The following is an 8378-nucleotide window of genomic DNA, read 5'->3' as shown; positions in this document are numbered from 1 at the left end:
TTCAGACGTTCTCACCTTGGGAACCATGGCCTCCTGGATGTTGGGATCTGGTGTCTGCGCCCGTGTGGCTTGGCTGGCGCAGCCGGCGATCTCCTCTGCTGGCATGGTCTGCACATCGGAGCCTGCAAACAACACAGTGTACAGTCAACACAAAGCTTCAGGGCCCCGCTCTGCCCTGAAGCATGACACAGGCGTGGGGGGGGCACATTTCCACATAGGCTAGTGAAGCAGGGGAGTGTGCACTGTCCCAGCTACATTCACCACATGCAGCCTGAGCTGACCTGGCCCTTACTGAGCTGCTGAGCTCTGGCATCAGACCTCCGTGGTCCCCTCTGCCACCTGTGCTGGAGAGTTCAGATTAATAAATTCTACACACACACCACCAAGACACCATAATGAGACTGTTGAACATTTGATATGCATTGTGCTAACATTTGGGTTGTACAAAAGTAAAAACCCTGTTTTCATCTTAAAAACAAAAGCTTTTTGACAGCACTAATTTGCAGTTACACATGAAGACTGTTCACTGATTGTGTGCAAGGTGCTGCAGAAGGATGTTTCAAATTTTAAGACTTGGAGGAGCAAGAGCAATTGACAGGAAACTCTTGTAAGGTGGAGACTAAAGTAATGGACCTTTGTATGTTTAATTTTGTTTTGCAAGGTGTAATTAGCTAGACTTGTTGGCAATGGTACAGGAAGGTTCAGAGTCTTCTTTACAACACAAGCAATAGCATTAGACAAAGAGATGATGAAACAATTCTAAGGTTTATGACCCACCTGCAGAATCTTCCACTTTGTTTTTGTTTTGGGGTGTCTTGTAGCACTGCCACGCGACAGCCGCCAGCACAGCTCCAGGGACAGTGTATGGCAACATCGACTTCAAATCCATCTTCACTGGACAGTAGCACATTTAGTATGAGTATTAGCTGTGCTCACAAACTTATAGTCTAAGGTGTTCGAGAACCACCATGACGTCATAATGGCGAAAAGACGCAATGCCCTGTTTCGAATACATGACGTAACAAAGACCTCGATGCCTTACAGCACACTGATAATAGCGTTTTAAACATATAATAGAATAAATTACAATTTAAACCCACACGGAAATTATGTATCACTCAAAGGTCGTAATTTACATCTATTACGAATCATAAAGAGCACGGCCATCATAAAATAAAAATATCCGTTTGCTTCTATGTTTATATACTGTACAGCGTCATTGGACGCCTTTCTATAAGACATGCTGAATAGCCTTGTGCGTGAATGCACTAAATGTCAAAGTTGAATGTTAAAGTTAGAACATGGGTCATTTTAACAACGTTTTTATACTACTACTACTACTACTACTAGGTCTACTACTACTTTATTATGCTTCTTGTTTTCGATTTGTTTTCCTCCTTGCTCCCTTTCCCGTAGCCCTTGACTGTGACTCTACATCTTGACAGGACTTAGCTTTACCGTCCAGGATGTAGGACCTCACTTACTGTACTTACCTGTGTAAATTGGAAGTTGTAAAATGCTGTGTTTTAGTTAAATTGAATTTGTAATGATTGATGCCTTTATTGAACTGTATTTTTGTACTTTGTTTTGCACTTATGTTTAAGTCGCCCTGGATAAGGGCGTCTGCCAAGAAATATTATTATTATTATTATTATTATTATTATTATTATTATTATTAATAATAATAATAATAATAATAATAATATATAATAATATATATAATGTTATATTAAACTTAAAATATATAACTGTGTATATTCTGCGCAGATAACACAAAACAAAAAAGACTATTGTGATCTTCGAGAGACGTCTAGTTGTTATTGTTAGCAAATTATACAATGACACCAGTATAGAAATCATTCGAAAACACGCAATGATGGATGAAATCTAATGGTTTAATTCACTTCGCTGATTTGTGTATAATGTATTAATATTATTATCAGATGTTGCCTAGCATTCATTATAATTAAGGAACACACATGCAATATAACGAGTCTGTTGTTTTTCTACATTTCATACTAATCCCAATCACACCTTTATGTATTTAAAATGCTGAAATGTGATCAGATCAACACAAGAACATAGGCTAACCTATACATGTAACCCACCCTTATAGTGGCAAACTCCTTTTCTACGAAAGAGAAGTGACACTAAAGGGTCGTGAAATTACCAGAAATATAATGCAAAACACTCTGAAGCTCAATTTTTTATAAAATGCATAATTGGCTCTACAGTGGTCGCTGGTTTTGATCGGTAGTAGCATTTAACCCTGTTGTATACACGTGTCCAATAATTCAAATGTTCACCTGTATTGCAGCCTCCAGGCGTCAGTGTGGCTCAAAATGTTAAGAAAACCCCAATTTCAGATTTCAGCGGGCAGATCGTTCTCTTGTGCAGAAAATGCCATTTGTGAAGTTGTTGAATTAGTTAATTGATATATGATTGAATTAGTGTCTGCTCTATTCTTACACATGATTGGCCCTTTTTTCTTAAACAGACAAATATGTACATGTGTTGAACATTTGGCAAAGGCAGGGCTTGACCAACAAACCAGCAATTGACACTAACCTCTGGAAAAGACTTACCTCACATGGACCTTTTTTGCCAGCAATTCTCCTTTGGGAAATATTAGTTCAATCTGTCGGCGCCAAATGTAAAACAGTGCACTTTTTTCACACATTTAAGTTAAACCTGGTGTTTTTTTTCCACATTTAGTAAATAATTAAGCCGTATATAAATCTAAATGTTAAATATTAATATAAATGTTAAATCTAAATGATAAATGCGCAGTTTGCAAAATAAATATAAAGCTCACATGCAAATAACGCCCCGCCCCCCGGACCGCCCCGCCTCTAGCAGTGGGCGGGGCTTCAGTGACCTGTAATGGCAGCTGCGTTTCCGTGATGCGGTCAGTGGAGCTGCAGGTCACTGACCACTGAGTGGACACTGGTATGGGCTCATACACTGGCTCCCAGTAAAAACTGAATTAAAAACAATCACCGGACTAAGAAAGCGGCGGGAGGGTCAGTGCAGGACTTTATATACAGTGAGCGGCCAGCGGAGCAGCAGCCAGGGTTTGAGTATAAACTGGCAGAGAGTCGTTTCCCCTTTGAGACACTGGCCACCATCACACCAGCATATTGTATTTATAATAAATATCACCCAGTGCTAGTCATCAGTGGTCATATTGTATTTATAATAAATATCACCCAGTGCTGGTCGTCAGTGGTCACTCATATTGTATTTATAATAAATATCACTCAGTCCTGGTCACCAGTGGTCACTCACTGAACCAGCGCACTGTGATAATGGCCGGTCATGCCTGTAACCAGATGCATTGTGGGATACTCGTGTATAAAACACTCAATATAGGAGGGATCGTGAGATTCAGATAGTTTAATTGAGAATGCCTCGTAAGATGTGCATTGATGAATTTTCAACATGTTTTTAATTTCCCCGAAGTTAATCTCATAACAGAAACACTGGGCTTGTGAGCTGCGCTTCCTAAGCGCTGATGAACTGAATAGCTGTTTTTTCTCTTCAGCCTTTAAGACCTGATTCCACAAATAAATAAATGTCTAACTTTGTTTCCTTTCAGTGCTGTGTGCGGACAGGATCTCTCTCTTAATAACAGACACATTATACACTGGACCCGCTGTCACTACACTGTCACTACACTGTCACTGCACTACAATACACTACACTACACTACACTGTCACTACACTACACTGTCACTGCACTGCAATACACTACACTGTCACTGCACTACAATACACTACACTACACTACACTGTCACTACACTACACTGTCACTGCACTGCAATACACTACACTGTCACTGCACTACAATACACTACACTGTCACTACACTGCAATACACTACACTACACTGTCACTGCACTACAGTACAATACACTACAATACACTACACTGTCACTGCACTACGATACACTACACTACACTGTCACTACACTACAGTACAATACACTACAATACACTACACTGTCACTGCACTACAATACACTACACTGCAATACACTACAATACACTGTCACTACACTACAATACACTACACTGTCACTGCACTACAGTACAATACACTACAATACACTACACTGTCACTGCACTACAGTACAATACACTACACTGTCACTACACTGTCACTGCACTACAGTACAATACACTACACTGTCACTGCACTACAGTACAAAACACTACAATACACTACACTGTCACTACACTGCCACCATTAAGGCATTACACCCCGTCCACTGCTGAGAGGCCGACTGACCAGAGGCACGAGACATTATTTGCATGTTAGCTTTATATTTATTTTGCAAACTGCACATTTAACATTTATATTTAACATTTACATTTAAGTTTTAAATTTATATTTTACATTTATATTTATATATGGCTTAAGTATTTACTAAATGTGGAAAAAAAAACAAGGTTTAACTTAAATTTGTGAAATGACACTTGAAAAAAGGGTGTGCTGTTATACATTTGGCACCCCATATTAATCTATGCAGGGAATCTCTAATAAAACCAAAAACACCCCTTTGTGGATACAATTTCTTGAGTTATGTAGGAGCTTATTTAAGTCAATTTAATGGCTCTTGACAAGTTTGCTTTGCAAATACAAATATTGTACTTCAAGTTTTAAGTTATATTGGTGTGCAATGTCTCAAGGTCAGCACCCAACACAAAAACCAGTCTCCAGTTTAGTCTCGTCATCCACTAGAGAGAACGAAAACATTACATTTTCTCAAACGTCACCTTTCGCATGTTCATTAAGCTGGGATTCCTCTTTTCACGGTTCAATTATTTGCAGAAAAACATTTTTGATTTCATGTAGAACCCTTAATTGCCTCACAATGTGTTGATTTTATTGTTTCTAGATCATCACAAACCTGCTTCATTAGGAGAGCAATTTACACTGCACACTAAAGCATAGTGAACAAATGTTTGAAGACAAGTTAAACATGATCACCAATCTCTCATTTCTAAATAGTTCCTTGGCAGGGAGGACAAAGTCTGCGTATTTGACCTTTTGTGGTAGATTTGTTCACTGTAGCTGTAATTCCTAAACATCTGTGAAATAAAGTGACACGATTCATCTGAAAAAAACTGCACATGAATATTCCCACTGGTATCTCGGAGCACAAATGCACATCCCTATACCATCAAATCAGTAACAAATGATTAGGCTTGCGATTGTGTGAAGACTGGAGGTTGTGTAACAGCAGGTGAAGTGTTGCTTAGTCAGTCAATGTTTTCTGAGCTTTTAGATCACAATTCAATTGAAGTAATTCACTCCATTTCCAACCATAGTATTGTGTAGCAGTTGATCCTGAACAGCTTTAGTGACAGCATAGAAATATATATATATATTTTAACCTTTGTCATAGTGGCTACTCTGCCAAGGGCACTTAAACTGGTTCATTTAGTTTTTGTTTCCAGGGGTTCTAGCCAGCTGCCAACCATGGAGAATTTGGTGCAGGAGGTTTTGGAAGCAGTTGCTGGTAGGTTTGAAGAGCCCAAGAATGTGCAATGGATTTTACGTCTTAACACTGGGCTCTAGGCATACAATGTAAATTTGAGAATGCATTGGCAGCTTTTAAAATCTAATTTCCAGCAGGTCCCATGCATTACCAGCAGGCCTCCCAGTTTCTGTCACAGTTTGCAGAAAACCTGTTGCTTAACATTTCATTAACAAGACAAGACCATGGTTTCAGAATAATGTAGTTTTATTAAAGCACACAACCGCACAGATCAGACGCTTCCTTCGGACCAGGCAGCTCAGTCACCGAGGCGCCGTGTCCACACCCTGTGTAGCACAGATACAAGCAGTGTCAGGGATGAGACAACACTCGAGCCCATTCTCACTCTGACCCAGTACCAGGACTCTGCTGCCCTCAGTCCCATATCCGCAAGCATCATCCAGCAGTCCACAACTGTGTAGGGTGTCATCACCGGTCAGCAGAGCCCTGGGCAGGGCTTCGACTGGGCCAGAACTCACAGAACAGCCTGGCATTACAAGAAAATGGTCTAAGCAGGTCGAGCTTACCTCAGAGTGAGGGGTCCAGTTCAGCAACAGACAGGGTGCGCCAGTCCAACACCTGCACAGAGAGGGAGAGTTAGTTAGCCAGAGTCTTCTGGAGAAGCAGATTACTGGTCACATGGGACCGGGCTCCAGCACAGAGGGGGTTAAGTGTGGGAGAGTAGAGTGACGGCACCAGACAAGGACCGGACTGGACTGTCAAAGACCCCCCGTTGCTCTGGCACGCTCTTGGAGAATCAGAGGCTACGGTCAGCCCCGATCCTTGGAAAGCGTGCGGCGGCACTGAAGCCTGTAGTTCAAGACGATTCTCAGCAGTTTCTCCAGAACGCAGTGCATTTGAACTGCCCAAGATTACAAGGCTGGGTTCTCCATCAGCACAAGAGTCTCCTCACTACCAGGCCCATCCCAGGGTGCCTGGGATGGGCCCGGTAGTGGAGATACTCCCAGATCGCACCCACGATAGACGGGGCTTCTGAACCTGGTGCTCGGACAAACATCTTATTCAAAAACTATCACTAGTTATAGTGGACCTGTGACTTACCAGTCTGAGCATCTCCGAGAACGACTTCCCGCTGTTATAATGGACCACAAGCAGCAAGGCCGGCCCAAGCCGGTTCTGCAAGAGAAGGGTTCACATTAAAGACTACTGCAGGTACCCCTTGCTTTCCATTTGCAGTCTGCTGGTACAGAGCAGAAATTAAACCGCGGTTTCTGAAACCACAAGCCTGGGAAAACCCAGAGCGAGTTTTTGCATCAGTAGTGATCACCGTGTGGCCAAAAGCTACAGACCTAATCAACTCGTTAGTCTGGGGGCCGGCCTGGCTCAGCACAATTGAGTACAGTAGAGTTCTCATTATCGAGCCGAGCTCTCAGTGAGGGCAAGTGTGTCATCACCGCCAGGCCACCCCCCCTGACTGCAGTGGATAATCAGAACCAAAGATCAAACCCATCAGCGAGACACGCGAGGTCCTCCGGGGCGAACACGAGACCCTCGCATTCAGCTGATCTAGTCTGAACCTCAGAGAAACTGCATCAGGAATCTGGGGCCGGTTGCACTAAGAAGATCTTGCATTAAGTCTTAGTCCAATGCCTGCGATTCTGGACTTACGCAAGACCACTGCACAAAACAAAACCTCACAGGTCCTACGTCAGCCTGGCTTACCTGCTGTTGCTAAACGGCAAAGTCTATTATGATTTTGGAGAAAAAAAAAAGGCTGCTTGTCAAGTAAAAAATACAAATCTCACTGAAGATTAAAAACTTGCGATAGTTGGGCAACTAATAACAGGTAAATTTGGGGGGAAATGCAAATAAAAATAAAGCCTGGAATGAAATAACACAAATGCCATCAACCCCACCAGTGCGGACTGTAAACATGTGTTAAAATTCAGTTTTTTAAACTTTAACTTCAGTTTATTTTGTTTAAATACAGTACATTCAATAATAAAGTGTATACTACATTTTTAGAAGTTCAATGAGTGGTTTTTAGACCTACAACTCGCCGACACCGAGGGGGGACACGTCCTGCCGTTGCTCATCACATTTCTAACCCTCTAGTTACCGGACAGCTTCTGCAAACCTCACTGTGCAATCTGATAGTGAAACACTTATTAGATTTAAAATATAAATGCATATTGTTTTGGAGTGGTGTTTAATACAACTACTAATTTTAACATGCCTATTTGTATAGTCAGTCACCAATATGTTTTGCTTATTTTACAGCCATCTTACCGACTCCAACAGGACATTTACTTATTTAATTCCAGATTCTGAAGATGTTCAGCACCATTCAGACTAAAAGAAAAACCAGGTTCAAAGAGAGGACCTTTATACTGAAGGGACTTTCTTGTAAAGGAAAAATTTGATTTAGAAATCAAAATGTTAGTTAAAAATGGCAAGATTAGAGTTAAAAGGAGAAGAGTATTATTGTAATTTATTAAGAGTTGTTGGTTAATAGTGGTCACTTCAGAATAAACACTAATTTATATATTTTAACACTTTTATATTAACTATTAATACATTATTAAATTAGACATGCGTCATATTCGTTGCAACTATTATTAGTTAAACTTGCATTACTTTGTATGTAGTCAAGTATTGATTGATGAGAGCTTTTGCAGTCTCCAGTGCCATTTCTGAATTATTTATACGACAAGGGTTTGGTCTGTCCTTAAATACCCTCTCGACATGCCCTTTCATATAAGAATGGTTTCATGCGAGCTTCAATAGCAAGAGATGCTTTTGTCCCATTTAAGCCTGGTGTAGGGTAGGTTTAAACAATTACTGAAAATTAAAGACCAAACTAAATTGTATTT

The 8378-nt window shown here is 40.9% G+C and overlaps 1 long non-coding RNA gene and 3 other non-coding genes across 4 annotated transcripts in view; all 4 read right to left on the bottom strand.

The window, feature by feature from the left end:
* Positions 1-5733: 5733 nt before the first annotated feature.
* The window catches only part of LOC136763606 (uncharacterized), a 3461-nt gene continuing 816 nt past the window's right edge, over positions 5734-8378 (bottom strand). Inside the window, exons 3-5 of the long non-coding RNA XR_010820995.1 lie at positions 6607-6681; positions 6072-6123; positions 5734-5831 (exon numbers count right to left, since the gene is read on the bottom strand). This is a non-coding gene — a long non-coding RNA (uncharacterized LOC136763606). The remainder of the gene's footprint in view (positions 5832-6071; positions 6124-6606; positions 6682-8378) is intronic.
* LOC136763805 (small nucleolar RNA SNORD99) lies at positions 5912-5985 on the bottom strand. The gene has a single exon (XR_010821115.1). It is a non-coding gene; the product is annotated as a small nucleolar RNA SNORD99 (small nucleolar RNA).
* LOC136763794 (small nucleolar RNA SNORA44) lies at positions 6214-6342 on the bottom strand. The gene has a single exon (XR_010821105.1). It is a non-coding gene; the product is annotated as a small nucleolar RNA SNORA44 (small nucleolar RNA).
* On the bottom strand, positions 6883-6966 carry LOC136763785 (small nucleolar RNA SNORD103/SNORD85). Its single transcript, XR_010821097.1, has one exon. It is a non-coding gene; the product is annotated as a small nucleolar RNA SNORD103/SNORD85 (small nucleolar RNA).

This window comes from Amia ocellicauda, chromosome 11 (genome assembly GCF_036373705.1).
Source record: "Amia ocellicauda isolate fAmiCal2 chromosome 11, fAmiCal2.hap1, whole genome shotgun sequence".
NCBI lineage: Eukaryota > Metazoa > Chordata > Actinopteri > Amiiformes > Amiidae > Amia > Amia ocellicauda.
Note: the sequence above shows the minus strand (reverse complement) of the source record. Positions and strands in the feature narration are given on the sequence as shown.